The sequence below is a fragment of the Labeo rohita genome, chromosome 2 (assembly GCF_022985175.1).
Source record: "Labeo rohita strain BAU-BD-2019 chromosome 2, IGBB_LRoh.1.0, whole genome shotgun sequence".
NCBI lineage: Eukaryota > Metazoa > Chordata > Actinopteri > Cypriniformes > Cyprinidae > Labeo > Labeo rohita.
Window position 1 is genome coordinate 18,240,183 of NC_066870.1, and position 20,858 is coordinate 18,261,040.

General features: G+C 35.9%; 1 protein-coding gene across 2 annotated transcripts in view; it reads left to right on the forward strand.

Annotated features, from left to right (window-relative positions):
- efna2a (ephrin-A2a) overlaps window positions 1-20,858 on the forward strand; it is an 88,956-nt gene that overhangs the window by 26,001 nt on the left and 42,097 nt on the right. The gene's annotated exons all lie outside the window — the stretch shown is intronic.

A 20,858-nucleotide genomic window follows, 5' to 3' on the forward strand; every position in this document is an offset into this window, starting at 1 on the left:
GAGACTTCTTTAAAAACTTTAAATCTTACTGTTCACAAACTTTTGACTGGTAGTCAAAGGAAGTGTTATAAAATGAATTTTTAGTTCACTGAAAATGTTTTCAGGATTATAATGTTATTGTTCAAAAGTCATTAAGAGTCATTAAGGGTCATTAAGATTTTTGAAAGAAAGATTATTTTACTTATTTCATTCAGCAAGTAAGCAGTAAAGACATGTTACAGTGAATTTCAAATAAATGCTGTTATTTTGAATTTTCTATTCATTCAGAGAATCCTAAAAACTTATTGCAGTTTCCACAAAAATATTAAGCAACAGTTTTCAACATTAATAATAATAAGTGAAGTGGTTCTCAAGCATCAAATCAGCACATAAAATGATTTCTGATTTCTGATTTCTGACAAAATTGTGACACTGAAGACTGAAGTATTTTTATTTTAAAAAATTATAATAATTTTTCACAATATTATTATTTACTGTATTTTTGATCAAATAAATGCAGCCTAGGTAAGCGTAAGAGACTCAAAAATGTAAAAAAAAAAATAAATAAAAAAAATAGCTTAAACGCCAACCCTGCATTTTTTATGATAATATATATATAGTGTATATAGGCACCACAGGGTAAGTTGAGACAGTTTTTACTTACAATGTGTTTAAAGTGAGCACATGACAGTAATGGGTCCAACTTGTGTTGCACATAAATTTCAAAATGTGGTGCATCCTTGTGAATAATCACTTTGGATTTAAAATTAACTGCTTTTAAAATATGGCTTTCCAAAAAAAAAAAAAAGTGGTCTCTTGGCTCAACTTGCCCCCAGTGAGGGGTAAGTTGAACCACGTGGAGTTAAACTGTGCCACTGATTAGGCTGATGTAAAACTGACCATTTTCACCTCATGCTATATCAAAGAAAGAGAAATTAAATAAAAATTTCTTCTTAAAATCGTTGAGTGAGCCTTGTGATAGATTGACCATCCATCCAGGGTGTTTCCTCACCTGTGGCTCAAGATGCTGAGCTAAGCTCCAGCTCCCCTACGACCATAATAAGGACAAATAGTAGAATGGATAGATGAATGACTTCTTAAAATATTTTTTTAAAGATAAATTTCACAACTTTAAAGACATTTTTAAATTAGTAAAACATTTCAGAACAAGTTCAAATTGAAGAATTAAAAAAAAAAAAAAAAAACTTACAAAACCTTACAGAACTGGGCTAATAGTACTAAACAGGGAAATACAATTTCATAAAAACGTCAATGGCCAATTTTCATAAACAAGGCCTATTGAAAAATTTCAGAACAAAGTTCAAAATAAAGAACAAAACCAAAAATATTATTATTATTATATTAATGAAATATCATGTAGAATTACAGTAAAATAATACTTTATATTCATAAGAATGGCTCAACTTACCCCATGACTTTTGGCTTAAATAACCTCACTACCATTTTAACAAGCTTGTATCATCCAGAAGTTTAGAGCTGACATCATGCTACCAGTATAGCCTCAAATTATAACTTCCTAAAGCACAAACAGGTGTGATATTTTTTCATATCTGTCTGTAATTGTTCAAACACAAGAAGCATGAGTCCTTGAACATACAGAAATCACTTTGAACAGCAAAAAAAAACTACTTTTCATAAACTTAAATATAGTTACCAATTATTCCATGTGCCCTTTTCCAACACAGGGTTAATAAAATGGTTAACTCTACAAATATGTGTGGTCATATCACCAAATTTTGTTTAAGGTTGCCTAGAATAAAGGGGTGGCTTAACTTCCCCACAGACTCAAATCACCCTGCTCTCCCCTATTAGCATTAGTATTTTCCAGATAATGTTTTAATAATTAGTTTTGCTTTCAATACAATAACAATATAAAAGCTAAAATATTCTTTTTTTCACAAGAAAACCAGTTTTTTCAGTGTTAGAACTTACAGTTTTTAATGCTGTGCAGTCGCAGATGTGTTTATGTGCTTTTTAAGAAGTGTTTAAAACATGGCTCATTTAATCAAATTTGTAATGTATTACTGTTTGGAGTGTTTTAAGGGTTACATAATGCACAGCTGTTTTTGGCCTGATGCTAGACTTACTTTGCATCCATCAAGTAAAAATGGTGAAGTGCCCTTCATTTTGTACACTATTTTATTCAATGAATAATCAGACAACAGGCATTAATTCATGCTTATGTAACAACAACAAAACATGTTTGTGCAGCCAAAATATATAATGACATATACAGTTAACATAATAAAAGTTTTTGGTGAAGCATATCACACAAGTGTGGCCCTAGAGGCTATAAAGACCTGCTTTGTGCCACTTGAGTTTGCTGTGGATAGACAAATATCATTTTTTTGGATGGAAAGATGTTTGATGTTTTTCCTCCAAAGCAGGGGGCGGCAATAGTAAACACACCTCCTCGAAACAGGCACGTGTAGGGGATCAGAGAGCATGCTGATGGCCCATTGGTGCATTGTGTGGCGAGTATATTCACGGCTTCAAATCTGGAACGAGGGCCCCTCCTGGCGAATGTTGGGTCAGATCCTAACAGAGACTGTGTTCCTCTTTAAGTGGGCCTTGTTTCCCCTGGCAACATCACAATCCAGGAGGTCACAAAGGGCTGGGGGAAAGAGGCTTTAGAGTTCAGTTCTGATGCTTATTTCTTCCCTCGTCTGTCAGATGCTGAATGAGACAGGGATCTGGGATTACACTGGACAATTCCTCCCTCTCTCGCTCCTTCCTCTTGTAATGTGCGTTAGAGCAGCACTGAGAGAAAACGTACACGATCTGCGCTTTTTGTTTCCGCCTTCTCGCTCCCCGCTGAGCATGGACCTCCACCAATTCTCAGAGCCGCGGTGTGGCGAGAGACGCCTCTGTTCTCACTCATTTCAGGCCTCTCGTTCGCTAACACAGAAACAAATAGGCACAGAACAAGATTTTATTGGCTATTAGAAGAGTTTGCATCAGTCGAGATGGAGAAACGACGGCAGACTGCAGAGCTCTAATATAAAGTTCTTTTGAAACTTTGAAGTTAAGCGAGCGTGAGCTAATGCAGTCTTGAGAACAAAACAACAGATATAACAAATGATCCACCCTTTGAGCCTTTTCTGTTAGAATTCGGCAGCATGCAGGAGTGTTCATTAAGTGCAAATAAATGAAATCCTCTCAAATCTCCTTCTCTGCTTTTGTCGAAGCAATGAAATACAGAAGCTAATGCTAAAAATGGAAAAAAATAGCAATTGAAGGTGACGATGAATAATTCATGTAAAGTCACTATTTTGTGTTGCTGTTTATACTTGTTTCTCCGGAGAATGAGAAACAAACCCGAATGCAAAATCCACGTCAGTTTGCTTATTGGAATCACTTACATTTATTGTAAGAGAGTTCTTTTGTCATTTTGTTTGATCTCCCGGGGGGAGAGATGAGCTTGTAAATCTCTGATAACATTTCGCTGAACTTCGCTCCCATGAGGCGTGTACTCCATTTACATGATGAGCTTTTAGGGACCTTTGCATGTCAAATGAGTCGTTCTGTATAAAATAAAATTTAATAATTTGTTGATGTTTACTTGTACTGTCAGCTCAGTGACATTCTCTGCTCTAAAGACGACAACGGTGTCCCTTCAGGCCTCCCACGCTATTTAACTATCGTTCTCTCTGAATAAAAATACTAGTAATAATGATGATTGTCGAACCAGAAATAGTTGGTGGTACACGTAATGATCTGTCTGTGTTAAAGCAGGGAAAATGATTTAGGAGATTTAATCTCATTGTTCTGCTGATGTCTCCAGGAGGTTTAAAAATTAAGCGTGATGCCTGCAGGGAGAAACTACTAGAAGTTTTGCCCATAACTGTCCTTGCTTTGGGTTAAGTGAGCTGCTTTTGTAGATTTCCCACCAGCTTCTCTCTGTTGACGCTGTCTCTGTAGACATTCTTTGCTTATTGAACCATAGATCAGAGAGCTCAACCTGGATAGAGCGATGCACTGCTGCTTTAAACACACACAAACACACACATCAAAAACAGTGACCATTTACACGCCGCCTCAAATGTGACAAATTTTAGTGTGAAATGATGCACTGGGAATATTTTGTGAGGCTTTGTGAAGTTTGTCTTTAATTATTCACCCTCATGTTGTTCCAAACCCGTAAGAACTCTTAGTTTCGGAACGCAAATTAAGATATTTTTAATGAAATCCAAGAGCTTTCTGACCCTGCATAGACAGCACTGGTACTGCAGTACTAACACATTCAAGGCCCAGAAAGGTAGTAAGTACATGTTAAAATAGTCCATGTGACATTTTTCCCTTGATAGTCCAAACTTCCCTTGATCTTTTGACATAGAAGAGGGTTTGTATGCTTAATACATCCTACAAGTTTCATAACTTAAAATGTCCTCATCATCAATAAAAAGCATTTATTTAATAACCCTCAGAAAGCGACTCGTTTGGATCCAAGGTGCGAGGTGACATCACCCGGGCGCAATCGTTTGCATCTTCGTCTCACCATAGGCCCCGCTCACTGGCTTTCAGTCGCTTAAAGGGATAGTTCACCCAAATTTTAAAATTTGATGTTTATCTGCTTACCCCCAGGGCATCCAAGATGTAGGTGACTTTGTTTCTTCAGTAGAACACAAACAAAGATTTTTAACTCAAACCAGTCAGTCATATAATGGCAGTCAATGGGATCCACACCTTTTAGAGTCAAAAAAACGTACACAGACATAACCAAATTAAACCCTGCGGCTCATGACGATACACTGAGGTGTTAAGACACGAAACAATCAGTCTGTGCAAGAAACTGAACAGTATTTATATCATTTTTTACCTCTGATCCACCACAATGTCCAACTGAGCGTGTTCACAACAGCTGGCGCTCTGACATAGTAGACGCATACGCGGAAGTGATCTGTCACGTGTATACGTCACTCATTGTTTACACAGTAAGATTGTGGGTATGACGGCTACTCAAAATGGTAATTACAAAATGGTAACTACAGGTTTATCCTGACTGTTGCAGCCGATTAAAAACTAAAAGATTGCGTCTGCTTGCGCAAACTCATCTGGAAGTGTTGACTTTTCACCAACTCCCAACTTTTGAGCTTGGTCGACTGAAGTGATGTTTGCTTGCTCTTGTATATGCCAGAGCACGTTGACGCGTCTGAACAGTTTTATGTTCAAAACCTCAATGTATTGTCACAAGCCGCAGGGTTTAATTTGGTTTAGTCTGTGTATGTTTTTTTGACTCTAAAAGCCATGGATCCCATTGACTGCCATTATATGACTGACCGGTTTGACTTAAAAATCTTTGTTTGTGTTCTACTGAAGAAACAAAGTCACCTACATCTTGGCTGCTCTGGGGGTCAGCAGATATACATCAAATTTTCATTTTTGGGTGAACTAACGGCTGACACTTAAAAACGCTGAATGCCATGTCACGTCAAAAGCGAATAGAAACAAATGGACAAATGGAGTGAAAGAACGTTTTCTTTGACGCGTTTGGTTTAGACAGCTCATTTGCGTCTTTGTGCAGATAACAGAAGAATTCCAGCGTATTTTTAATGGCATCCTGGATCGTGTCTGAGGATTGTTCGGAGCATTTTGTTTTGTAAACGAGGCACAGTGTTATGGAGAGTTTACAAAAAAAAACATTTGTTGAAAGATAAAGCGGTACTAGATCTGACTGCAGCTGCATCACAAACTGTAAGTAAGTTATTTCATAATGCCTTGACTGGAAATGACCGTTTTTTTAATCATATTGTCAAAACACACATGCAATAGCGAGGGGGCGATGAAACTGTTTTTTATGCAGTGACTTTAGCCAGTCATAACAGTGGCCAATTACTAACAAGCCTTAAAGGACCCGCCCCTTAAAATAGTTTGTTTTAGACAAGAATGAGGGTCAGAATGAGGTTTCAAAAATAATTAAATACATTTTTCCGCATATTTATTCATTTTTTTGTGTAAAAAAATGTATTAACATTATCAGTAAATCTCAAGGAACATATTAAAATAATAAAAAATCCATGTCTTGATCCATTTAAAATTACGGTTGACCCACTAATGTCACATGGACTATTTAAACAATGTACCTACTACCTTTCTGAGACTTGAACGTGGTAGTTGCAATGTTGTCCATGCAGGGTCAGAAAGCTCTCAGATTTCATCAAAAAAATCTAATATATTTGTGATCCTAAGATAAACAAAGGTCTTAAGGTTTTACAACGACATGAGGGTGAGTAATTAATAACAGAATTTTCATTTCTGGGTGAACTATACCTTTAAGGTTATAGGACTACAATTAACATGACCTTACATTGTAACAAAAAAATAACATTTTCATTTTTTGGCAGATGCTTTTATCCAAAGTGATGTAAATAATGTTCAAGGCATCATTAGGCATTTTAGTTGCCTATTCATTCCCTGGGAATCGAACCTATGACCTTGTTGTCGACCTGCTGTATTTTGCCATTGGGTTTGTTTTGTTTTGTGAATAACATTAACAAAATGACATTTGGACACTATTAATATTAAAAGATGCTATTTATGGCACATTTTCTAGCATAAATTGAAATTAGATGGAGAAACAAAGAGGGAAAAACATTCAAGGGAGCCAGACATGACAATTATACTGATAGATGTACAGTATTTCACATGCTACTTTAAAAGTATGATGATAATGGAATATTTTATTCGGGTTACTTAGTGCATTCAGTGGTCAGATGTTATTAAATAATGACTGGCGAACTGTATATTTGACCATTGTCACTGGCAACCATGAAGGCTCCTACGCTGTGCTAGTTTCATGTCTCTCGTATCACTCCACTGCCTCTTCTCATATGATGAAGTAATTGAAACTCAAATCAATATGTCCATTTATTTATTTATTTCTTTGGTAAGTAGACATGTAATAAGTGCGATAATGTACATTCAGCTTGTCATGATCTCAAAATAAACCACTTCAGGATGATACAAGACTCTCCGCTTCGTGTTAGGGTCATGATCACCCTGTCAGGGTTTGTTTCACGATAATGACCGGCTCATCATACATTATCCCTTACATAACAGCTATTTGTTATGCGATCAAATGACACGTCTTTCAGCATGAAATGAAGCTATGGAGAAACTCGACATCAAAATATAACCATCAAAAGGAAAAACCTCAGGGTACAAGACTTGAAAATATAGTTATTTATGGAGATATGGTGAATATGCTTTTTGAAAAAAGAAGCCTGAAAATCAATATTTTTTAAAAGCTATTTACACTAAGAAATATAACTATTTATACAGAAATAGTACTTTTTATTTAGGAGCGATGTCAGGCAAGTTGGTCAAAATCGGCTTTGTCAGTAAGGTCAGTGACTAGATAGACACTGCTTGTCTTTTTCTAACCTTTTTGACACATTTTGCCAAGCTTAACCGTAAGACTGTTATATGGTGTAGCAGAAATATTCAATTCACATGGCAGTGAGCCTGCAGGCAGAGACATGTCTCTTGCACAGTGTTCCCATCAGTTAAACTACAGCTACAGTGTGTTTATCGACCAAAGATTTGTGTTATTTTTTATCACAATCATCTACTGGACTTTTACACTTTAAAAAATGGTGTCAAGGTTACCAAAAAATACAAGTTTGACCAGATAACCGAAATGACATATTGATTTTTTTGCATGGAGCAGCCGTTCTGTGCAGCACATCAGTTCTTGTGTGATTCCATCTGCATTTATTTGAGGGACTGTCAGAATCTTCCTACCAAATATTTCACGTTTCTGTCGAGGGCATTGGCGCGACGGTCTTCTGTATCAGGACATGAAGTCTGACAGATTGCTGAATACCTCACATGAGTTACCGTGTCTCTCGCTGATTTTTATCTCACCATTACACTCTCATCCATTTTGTTGTGAAGGTTAGGGAGTTGGCAGTAGCCCCGTAAAGCTCTACGGGAGCAAACAGCAATCTTTCCTTCGGCCTTTCAAACATAAAAAACAAAATGCCAGTAGGATTTGAACAATTCTGTCGATAGCACAAGCTCCCTCTCAATGCTGTTTTGTCACACTTATTCCAATACCATTAGTGCATTAAATGAGTGGGGTGTCACTTTATTGCTATTCCATTATTTCATCCATCCAAGTGTAAAGACAAACAGCATAGGAACTGATGCACTGATCTGGTAATGGAAAAGAGGTCATTGCTCAATATGTTATTCCAGCATGCCGTAGCACAGCAATCAGAGCCCCCGTTCAGCTTCTGCTGTTGACAGCATCCTACTTATGAAATGCAGTTGGTACAGTGACACCTGTTTGGAGTTTTTTTTTCTCTCTCTCTCTCTCTCTCTCTCTCTCTCTCTCTCTATTTCTCTGTGTGGTTGTGTTCCCTTGAGTGTTCTGAGCCCCAGCTGGTGAGAGTCTCTCATCTGAGAGATGATTAATGAACAGGCATACAGAAGGCTGCCCAAAGAGCTCTTCAGGACCCCTCCAGACCGCACAACAGCTCTGCTTGTAAATCATCAGTTACCGGTAGCATCCTGCTGTCAGTGCTTTAGTTTTAATGTGTAAATGTGTGATTCGTGCATGTGCATGTGGGAAATCATTGTTCATGGAGGTGATGCATTTGTTCTGCTTTCTCATGATGATTGCTAACAGGGATGGTTTGTGGAAAACCCGTTAAAGGAATGTTTCATCCACACATGAAATTTTTTCCAGTCATTTAATCACCATCAAGTTGTTACTAACCATATGGGGGAAAAAGGGAAATTTTTGAAAAATGTTAACACTGCTTTTTAATGGGGTCATCAGATGCAAAGTTTAAACTTTCACATGTTGTTTGAACATTAATGTGTGTTGGCAGTGTATGTACAAATCTACTCTATAATGATAAAAATCCATGCAGTGGTTTTTAATTAATTTGTAAAAATAATATCCCCTTTTTCAAATCGAGCCATTCTCAGATGCCTGTCGGTGTGGCGTCACACCCACAAAGGCCGCTCCCATGATATTTGATTGACGTGAGCATCTTACCTCTGACCCACCCTAAATGAGCTGTAACAGTCCGACCACCATTGTTTTGATGCCGGAGCAGGGATGTAAGTTAGACAAGATTGAGCGATTGAGGTGTTGTGTTGCTGGATGTACTAATAAACATAGTGGTCATCATGTAGTCCCAACATCTGAGCCGCTGAAGATGGAGTGGATTACGTTTGTCAATGTGCCTTCCGATCTACATATATCACTCTATGTTCGCGCGAATCATTCGTGATCCAGCTTCACATAAAGCAGAAGTGAGTATAAGGGTTTTTTATGAATCTTTGCGACTGCCGTTCTTAATAATGTGCTAGTTACAAGTTAAGCGGCTGAACACGGCTAAAGTAAACAGGCTCGTCACTCCACAGAGACAAGAGAGGGGTGGGGCGAGCAGAGCTCATTAACATTTAAAGCAGCCTCGACCAGAACAGGATGATTTTTGCAGAGCTGATTTTGGCAAGGTAAAAAGAGTGTTGTTTTACACTACCATTGAGAAATTTTAACCAAAGTATATTATAGACTTTTTATTAAGACCCTAAAGAATCATATCAACCTGTGGAAAATGGGCATCCGATGACCCCTTTAAATAATGAAAGTAAATGAGGACTGGGGCTGTCAAACTCCAAAAAGCACCTTAAAAAGTAGTCCATCTGATTTGTACACTGTTTTTCAAATAAGTTTTGTAGTCCTTTTCAATGTTTTCTTTTCACTTTGAAGTCTCACAGGCCAATTCCCATTCACTTTCATTAAATGGAAAAAGAGTAGGGTTAGATGTTCATTCACATTCTGATTTGATTATGTTCTGATTCACAAGCTCTCGTCTAATTCCATTCCAATTTCAGTTCATTTCTTATAACTTAATAACTTTAAGTTGCCTCAGCAGCCACTTAAATGGCAAATCCCTGGTTTACTCTTAATATACCTTTTCAAGGGTCATTTGTTTGTGAATCGGACTATACTCGCTGTGCCATATATTTTTGAATCGTTAATGGGCACATATTATGTCCCTTTTTACAAGATGTAATAAAAGTCTCAGGTGTCCGCAGAATGTGTCTGTGAAGTTTCAGCTTAAAATACCTCACAGATCATTTATTATATCATTTTAAAAATTACTGTTTTGAGTGGAAGCAGAAATACGCTGTTTTCATGCATGTCTCTTTAAATGCAAATGAGCTGCTGCTCCCCGCCCCCTTTTTCAGAATAGGGCTATGCCTTTATAGATTGTAGCTCAGATACTCTTTCAAAAAACATCTGTTTGATTTCAATTATCATGTCTGTCGCACTAAAATCATGAGTTTTAAACCATATTAGTTTAAATTTCTGATATACGGTTTTCTGGGTGCACATATAAAGGACGCGCACAGAAAGTGGCTGTCACGTGAGATGTGAGTACTAAACTAAGTTATCTTTCATGTCTTATTGCACTTAAACTGTCAAAATACACACAGGTTTATGTTAAAAACACGGGTTACAAAAACAGTTGGTTATGTCTGTGAAGGTGAACAGCTGGGAAAGAAATCACGTTTATATTAGATCTGTGTATTAGGTGAGAGCAGCATAATATAAAGTATCTATACTGCAGTCTACGCTATTAATATGACATACTAAGAAGACATTTCTTACTTGAATGTTGCTTTAAAATGCTCTTGCATGAAGATAAACATGGCGGATTGTGTGCGGTTTACTCACAGCAATGTTCGCCAACAATGGTGGGCGGGACTTGTAAAATGTCACATTTTACAGATTCAGCAAACAGCTTGTTCTGAGACACTGCTTATGTTTTATGGGAATTTAAAAAAAAAAAAAAAAAGGAGCGGGTGGATGTTTATCATTATAGGGTGGTTGTGTCCACACACTGCCAACACATATTTATATTCAAACAACATGTAAAAGTGAAATTTGCATAATAGGTGCCCTTTAAAAAAAGAACTGATGTGTTTGAGTTTGAGTAAATGAGTACGAGTAAATGATATCCAAACTGTCATTTTTGTTCAAAATCAACCAGACTAGGTGAGTTAAGCCTGAAGCTCAAAGGATCACAGAGTTAGTGGAGGTGGATGCCAGCATAGAGACGGGGAAGCAGCATGAATGCACAAGTAATGTACTTGTCAGACGTAGACTGTGCTAAACATAAACTCATGTCTTATGAAATGACAAAGTACAGCATTTATTACCTAAAATACGCAGAATCTACTGTCACACATTTAAAACGGTGGATTACTTTTTTGAGAGCTGAGAGCTACTATATTTGCAGAGCGCTTAGGAAGAGCATAAAACTACTCTACAAAGGCAGAAGAGAGAGAACCGTCCGGCAAATTCCCTCGACATAAAGGCAACTTGTTAGACATCATTAAGAGTGTAAAGGTCTAAAAACATAAAAGGGCCGAGATAATTCCGTATGAAGAAGAGGCGAGAGCTCCTGGGAAAGCTGGTTATGTTAACGTCATTACGCAATCCCAGTTTCATCAAATGACTGCTTTGATCCATCTCGTACTTGCATAGAATCAATGTGAATATACAAATCTGATATCTACAGTATTTTTACCAGTGTTTCAAATGTGAGTACTGTATGCGCAAACAAGTGTATTTAATTTTAATAGGTTCTAAAGAGAGACTGAGCATGAATATTATGTTGACATTTATGTAGCAGATAGGCAAACTCAATGTGTCCGCAGCTTCTTGGAAAAAGAAGAAAAAAAAAAAGAAAGATATTTACAGGAGTGTTTCCCACCTGGCCATTTCCTCTGAATTGTTCACTCTCTTCCTGTTTCTGTATATCTCATATGTTCTCTTGTGTTCTGGAATGTAATTGTCCATCTGTTTGACTTGATCAGGTGGGGAATTCAGTGTGACTTCTCTCATGCAGTTTATTACAAGTGACATTTAAAAAGCTAGAATTTCATTTGCAAGAATCCTTTAAATGCTAACACAAAGTCGAGCAGAGTCGCTAAAGGTGCCCTACAGCAGTTATGTAAGACAGTCAAGTCCCTAATGACTCAGTAAGAATCACTGAGTCACTGCACATTACATTGTGTGGGTAAATGTTTGTTTAAGACCACAACACCACATGCAGGTGAAATGAGTTTGCACTTGCAGGTGGAGATTTTGTACTAGCATACATTAGTGCCTGCAAAGTTAAATTTGTATTCAAAAGCCATTTCATTAGGTTTTTACCTGCTCTAGTCATTTATTTAATGGTGAAGCGTGTAAGTGAAATTTCTGCAGCACTAGTGGCAACAGATGAAATTGCAATCTATTTGTTTCATTAAACATAGTAACTTAACTAATAGGCACAACTAATGTCATGAGTTTGTACTACCTGTAAAGGACTGGGGAAGAATTTGAAACAAAAATAACACTCTTCATGTTTAATTCCAAATGATTTGCTAAGATGAGCATAAAATGCATAATTATTTTTAATGCTGATAAAATGAACTGTGTTCAGAAATGTATTTGACATAAAACCTAGGCTTATTGGAAAACAGGCTTTTTACCATGTCTACACCAGACACAATGCGATAGCTTGGGGCTGTCTACACTGGATACGACAAAGCAGTCGTTGCAAATCATTTGAACAATATATTGTTAGGGATTTGTTGTGTTTCATTGTGCTGCACTGCACCGCATCGAATGTAGACAGCAACATTGATTAAATTGGGTTCTATTGTATTCTGTTGTGTTTTAGGTTCGATTGTGTTTTGTTGCGTCATGGTGCACCGTTTGCATGTGGTGTAGAGATGGGGTTTGGCAACATTACTGCAATTTGATATTACGCTGCTTCTGGCACACTTCACAAAATAAAATAAAATGTCCAGTGGTGCTAAATGTATGTTTGGTTACATTCAAAACAGATGAATATAAATGTGACCCTGTCTGTAAAATCCAGGCTAAAATCTCAAAATCTAATTATGAGATTAAAGCTGCAAGCAGTGATGAAAGGGCCCTCATACCCGGGCTCACCGCCACCCGGTGGCTTTAGAAAATCAGCGAACAGTGTGTTTTCTTAATATGGTGAATATAGGAGGAATATGTCAAAGTCATTTATATGTATCAAACTTTCTGCTGCCAGCTGGAGGCGCTATGACTATAACTGAATAAATGTATGTAGATGTCTTCAGGCCAGGAGTTTCATCAAACATGTGAAGTTTGGTGCATATTGAACATGGTATGTTTGAGTTAGTGGAAGAGATGACATAACCCTGTTTCCAGCAGGTGTCGCTATAACTATAACTACATCTACATCATATTGTTGTGTAGATTGTCTTCAGGCCAGGACTCTTATTGAACAAGAAATTTTGGGCAGTTTGGACATTGCATGTTTTAGTTAGTGTAAAGCATGACATCTCCTGTTGCCTGCAGGTGGCAGTATGATTACAACCACATTTTGTCATGTAGATGTCTTCAGGCCAGGGCTTTTATCAAACGTGAGTCTGTAAAATGATCTGAACTTCCCATCACTACTACGAATCATGTCTAAGTTCATTGTCTGTGTACTCCGGCTAAAAAAGATAGAGTATGGTGAAAAACTCCATCTTATTTTCTCCTACAACTTCAGAATCGTCCGACACATTGTACCATTTTGTTTGTAAACAGCGTTTGACTTATTTGCACTTTCTTAGTCTTTGCACGTTCGCTTTGTAAACACTGGGTCTGTGGTTCTGCCTACGTCCATGTGACCTTTCGACATGATTTAATAGTACGTAGCGTCGTGAACGCACATGCTAGAACCTGTGCTACACAACATTTTGTGCTTAAAAAGTATACACATTTTTATTTTCCGAAAAAAAATGACTGATCATTTCGCTAGATAAGACCCTTCTTCCTCGGCTGGGATCGTTTAGAGCCCTTTGAAGCTGCATTTAAACTGCATTTTGGAAGTTCAAAATCGGAAGCACAATTGAAGTCCATTATATGAAGAAAAATTCTCAAATGCTTGACTATATGGCGCTATGTGGCGCTATGACTATAACTGAATATGGTCATGGACATGTGTTCAGGACATGACTCTTATCAAACGTGAATTTTGGTGCAAACTGGAAATTGTATGCCTAAATTATAACAACTTTCTGTTTCATAGCGAACCAACCACCAACACACCCTTCTAGAAAACTCGAGATTTTTGCAATTTAACATCATAAAGGGCTTTAGATTAGATTTAGACTGACCAAATTTGGTGTTGATCTATTTAAAGCTCTAGGATTTTGGGTTTTGGACTTCATACTGGGGGACTTTTTTTGTAGGTATTGGTGTGTTACGTGTTTTTACAGCATTTTTGAACTTCTGCGTTCAGAAAAAGGTGGATATATAAGTATTTTGTATGTTGCATAAAATAGCTGATGCAGACACAATTGTGACCACACATATTCTACAGCTTTGCACAGCTACAGCTCTATACTGTAAAATTACTATAATGCATAGCCTCTTGTGGATTAATGTTCATCAAAAGTAAAAGTTTAAGGGCACCGAGTCATGCATAGTTTAACATTTTGCCTATAATTTAAATTCTGGTGGGCCAGTGTACCTTTTGCCCAACAGAACCATTAGACCATTATAGGGTGAGGCACAAATGGTGTCTGAGATTAGGATGACAGATTTTGTGCAATGTGCTAATGTGGCGCTCTTTGCCCCTAGCACTCAGCTTCATGAATGTGAACTCTTGACAGCTGTTGCCAGTAATAACACTAGACTCACACAACAGTAACGGGACAGATCCCCCAAGCATAATGGTCTGTAGGGGTAGAGATATATTACAGTAAGTCTCATCAATGCTAATAAGCTCCAGAGGGGCTCTCAATAACAATTAGTTTCATCATCTGATCCCCGAGCTATGTGACATACTCATGAGAAACTTTGACAGTCATATACCAACAACTACAGATATGTGTGCGTGTTGCACTGGGTGAAAATACCTTGATCATTAATGTTATTCTTCACACTGTCAGCAGGGTAATAAACGAGATTCATTTTCTTAATTCCAACAGATTATGCCTAACCATGATGATCATTTACAGTTGTAGATAAACAGCACAATGAAGCAGAAAACAGAAATGCAAATGCAATGGGGTTCAAACGTGAGACACCACCAGTAAAAATGCTGCTGTTATAAATTTTTGATGCTATTTTTAAAATGTTTATATGTACAAAAATATTATATTTAAAAAAATCTAAAATTACGAGATTAAAGTAGTGAGAATTAAATCTAAATTATGAGAATAAAGTGGAAATGTTTTGAGAATAAAGTCGAGATGTTTTGAGAATAAAGTCAAGATGTTTTGAGAATAAAGTCAAAATGTTTCAATAATAAATTCAAAATTTTTCGATAATAAATGTGAAATGTTTCGAGAAGAAAGTCAAAATTATGAGAATAAAGTCAAAATGTTTAGAGAATAAGGTAAAAAATACGAGAATAAATTCGAAATGGTTTGTTAATAAAGTAAAAATTATGAGAATAAAGTCTAAATATTTACAGAATAAAGTTGAAATTTTTCAATAATAAATTCGAAATGTTTCGATAATAAATTCGAGATGTTTAGAGAATAAAGTCAATGTTTCGAGAATAAAGTCAAAATTATGAGAATAAAGTCAAAATGTTTTGAGAATAAAGTCAAAATGTTTCGAAAATAAAATCAATGTTTTGTGAATAAAGTCAATATGTTTTGAGAATAAAGTCGAAATATTTTGAGAATAAAATTAAATGTTTAGAGAATAAGGTAAAAAAATACGCGAATAAAGTTGAAATGTTTCGAGAATAAATTTGAAATGTTTTGAGAATAAAGTCGAAATATTTCGAGAATAAATTCAAAGTTTCAAAAAAGTCAAAAGTTCAAGAATAAAGTTCAAAAATAAAGTTGAAATTACAAGAATTAAATCGTAGCAATTTGTAGGCGAGCGTGGTGAACCCAAGTGCAGTTTATTTAAACAAGGTGGAATCCAAAATCCAAACATTCAAAGAAATACTTGGCATGAGCACACTTGACAGAAACATACTTGACTTGGCACAAGAAGACTTGGCTTAGCCATGGACAGACTTGACTTAAACCAACTCACCAACAGCAGAGTCACAACATCAGTACACAGGAGACAATGGCAACATGAGGGCTACTTATAGCAAACAAAGAGGGTCACATGACACAAACCAACCAATGAGAAACAAGACACATGACTTGGACAACCAATCAGAACATGACACATTGAACAGAGGAAGCTTTGTGCTTTTGGTACTTATATAAGGTAATATAAAACAAAGTCTCAGCTTTCAAAATCTGTCAGTTTTATAGTGAAATACAAACAATATGTCTTGCCATACATTTTTGCAAAATGTGTTTTTGACACTCTATTGTGGCGTGACAGATCAATGTATTCATGTGAATCAATTGTCTTTTCGATTACAATGGGACATTTGTTTCATTAAATTATGTTTTCTTTGTGAAAATTCCACTACCTATTCTGCAAAAACATCTGCGGTGTCCAGTTTTTCATTTCTCAGATGTATTTAATAATTAAAGTTTCAAGTGGACTCCAACTCATTAACATGAGTTATATTGTTGTCTTTTCTGAAGTGTATAAAGGACTGATTGACATGCCGTTTAAACTGAGGCGAATACAGCGATCTGTCACGCCACATTAAAGAGTGAAAAACAAAAGATTGTAACAGACATATTGTTTGTATTTTGTTAGAAAAGTAAACGATTTTAAGCTGAGACTTTGGAATATCTACCAGTGCTCCCAATCCAGGGCAATTTTCATGTGCAGTAGGCTAGAATAAATATGTGACCATGGACCACAAAACCAGTCATAAGGGTCAATTTTTCAAAATTGAGATTTAGACATCATCAGAAAGCTGAATATATAAGCTTTCCATTGATGTATGGTTTGTTAGGATAGGACAATATTTGGCAGAGATAAAACTATTTGAAAATCTGGAATCTGCGAGTGAAAAAAAAAAAAAAATATTGAGAAAATCACCTTTAAGTTCTTAGCAATGCATATTACTAATCAAAAATTAAGTTTTGATATATTTACAGTAGGAATTTTACAAAATATCTTCATGGAACATGATCTTTACTTAATATCCTAATGATTTTTGGCATAAAAGAAAAATCAATCATTTTGACCCATAATGTATTTTTGGCTATTGCTACAAATATACCCCAGCGACTGGTTTTGTGGTCCAGGGTCACATATTATCACTTTAATCTCGTAATTGCTGCAAATTATTTCTCATAATTTTGACTTTATTCTCAAAATATTTAGACTTTTTTTTTCTCAGAATTTTTTCTATTGTTGATTCTATTATTTTACTTTATTGTTAAAATATTTTGACCTTATTCTTATAATTTGGACTTTTTTCTTGAAATATTTCGACTTTATTCTCATAATAATTCAACTTTATTCTCAAAATATTACAACTTTAATCTCGTAATCTTAGATTTTTAACATTTGCCACTAAAAACAGTCATAATATTATCTATTATATCTCTATATGTATATTTTCAGCATATTCAGCACATTTCAGCATATTATCAGCATAATCTGCAAAGTTGAATTGAAAAATGGTATGGTATAATAATGTTTAGTATTGTCCCTATTTTGACAGCAACACAAATTGCACTAACTGCTGAATGTTGCTGAACATCTAACCATCTGTAAAAGGTTAGAAGGGATAGTTCTCCCAAAAATGAAAATTACCTCATGATTTACTCACCCTCAAGCCATCCTAAGTGTATATGACTTTCTTCTTTCAGACCAGTACAGTTGGAGTTATATTAAAAAATGTCCTGGCTCTTTCAAGTTTTATCGGAAGCTAGAAACTGCATTTTATGAAGTTTTAAATATAGATATTTTTCTTATAAAAACGCATCAATTTGCTTCAGAAAGCCTTTATTAATCCCTTGGAGCTGTGTACTTTTTATGATGGATGGATGCACTTTATTGAGCTACAAAATCTCAACACCTATTCACTGCCATTATAAAACTTGAAAGAGCCAGGACATTTTTTAATATAACTCCAACTGTATTGGTCTGAAAGAAGAAAGTCATATACATCTAGGATGGCTTGAAGGTGAGTAATTCATGGGGTGATTTTCGTTTTTAAGTGAACTATCACTTTAAATTAGACATTTATGCCAGATTAAAATCTCTTCAAATACTATATTAAAGGGGCTGTCACATTTAAAATGAATATTACGCACAAAAAGGTCCTATTTTACATCATGTAGTGATTTTTGAAGCACAGCTCACTAAGAAGTCATTTTCAAACCAAGCAGCTTTCTGTTGGTCAGCTTTCTGTTTCCAAAAATGAATGGGAAATTTTTTCAACTTTACACTAAACGCACGGATTCCCGTTGAAATAATTGCCTTTCGCTCGCAAAACAAATTGCAGAGTGACGGTATAAGTCATTCTGACATTATACATGCACATCCATTGGATGTATCTGTATCAAATAGAAAATGTGCCTTCCATTTTTAATTCGAATTCATTCAGTGAAGTTCACGATGCATATTGATTTCATATGGGTTCATTCATTTTCAAGCACCGTTTGATGCGCCGCTACCCTCAAGGGCTAATTACTACAATGAATCCATTCATTCTCCATTAACACAAGAACAAGCTTTTGTTTTTTCCAAACAACAGGAGAGAAAAAGCATCTGGTAAGGGTGAAAGGCCGACAGGCACTGATATTTCAAATCGTCCTCAACACAAACTGACTTCGCTCACTCAGCCACAGGCTATTTCAGATGGCTTCATTTTTCTCAGTTACTTCTGAGCGGCAGCAGGATGAATTTTGGGTAGAGAAATGCTGCGGTTGTGTTGTTCTCCTCTGTGTTGTTGACAGGCTGGTCAGGTGTGGGAGGGTGGGAACTCTTGAGGGACAGTGCAGACACCCTGGGTAACTCTAATTGGCCCCAGGTGAATAGTTGTGTCAGCTGTAGAGGAGCGTGGGAGCTGAAGAGGGCCTTATGGGAGAGTTGTGTGCTGATCAGTGAGATTGAGAGAGAAAGATCGATCACGATTACAGATTCACTCATATCCCAAGTGCTTGTTAATGACTGTGTGCGTGTGATGTGATTATGATGGCTGAGAGGCGGATCGTAGGTGGAGCAGTTTTTGGCTACAGCCAGTGTTGTTTGCTCTACTGATTAGTTTGAGATGTCACTGGCCATAGTTCATCATGATGCCACTTCATGGGATGAGTATGAGTTATGAATAGCGCACGCTGTCACAAATGAGGCCTGTTTCGCTCTGCATACATAAAAAGTGCGTAAGCAAAGCTGCAGACTGACTAACAACGTCTCTGCGGCATGCCAGAGCTGAGGGTTTATACAGAAAAGAAAAGGATTTCTGAAAAGAGATGCCTTAAATAACAGGCATAAATTATGGAAATGTAAGGATACGTGGTACATATATAACAGAACCATTGTAGTTAAAGGGATAGTTCACCCAAAAATAAAAATGTTGTCATTAATTACTCACCCTCATGTCATTCCAAACCTGTAAGAACTTCGTTCATCACACACGTCATTTTAATCTCTTGAACATGTGTTGAAGAATGACACGGCGGAGAAGAAATTGTTGAATAAAGTCGTTATTTTGGTTTTCTTTGCCACAAAAAAAAAAAAAAAAAACTCTGATGTCACATGGACTATTTTATTGGTCCTTACTACATTTCTGGGCCTTGAACGTGTCAGTTGTGTTTCTGTCTATGTAGGGTCAGAAAGATCAAAAATCTTAATTTGTGTTCTGAAGATGAACAAAGGTCTTACAGGTTTGGAACGACATGAGGTGAGTAATTAATCACAGAATTTTCATTTTTTGGTGAACTATCCCTTTAAGTGTCAATATCACTCACTTGAAGTTAATATCAAAAATATTTATTATTTAAAGGGTTAGTTCACACAAATATTAAAATTGTCATCATGTGTTCACCATCAGGTTGTTTCAAACCTGTATGAATTTCTTTCTTCTGCTAATCACAAAAGAAAATATTTTGAATAATGGGGGTAATTAACAGTTTCTGGTCACTATTCAAGTCTTATTTAACTGTTGGGTTACCCAAATTCTTAAAAAATATATTGTGTTTTATGATCATGTGACACTGAAGACTGGAGTAATGGCTGCTGAAAATTCAGCTTTGCCATCACAGAAATAAATTACATTTTTAAATATTACAACACAAACCAGTTTTTATTACTTTTTAATCAAATTGAGTTCAAACAAATGCAGCCTTGGTGAGTATGAGAGACTTTATTTAAAAACATTAAAAAAAAAAAAGACAGATCCCAAACTTTTCTGCATTGTATGTATTTAGTATACCTTATAATTTTGTGAAATTTAATTTAATTTAATTTAAGCCATTTACTGATTACCCAAACAATGAGTAGTTTGTAGTATTTTTAAAAACATTTAAAAAGTTTTAGACGCCAACATTGTGTATTATACTTAAATACATTTACATTTAATTAATTTAATTTAAATTAATTTAATTTAATTTTACAGTTTTACAGTTGTAAAGACCCCAACCTTATGTGCATTAGTAATTAGTAAACATTATAATGTTGTGGAATTTAATTTAATTTAATTTAAAGCAATTTGCTTACCCAAACAATGAGTAGTTTGTAGTATTTTAAAAAAAACATTTAAAAAGTTTTACAGATGCCAAAATTGTGCATTATATGTATTTAGTATACATTTTATTTTATTTCAATTTAATTTAATTTAATTTAATTTAAAGTCTTACCGACCCCAAACGTTTGTGCATTAGTTATTAGTATACATTATAATGAATTTAATTTAATAATTTTATTTAAAGCAATTTACTGCTTACCCAAACAATGAGTAGTTTGTGGT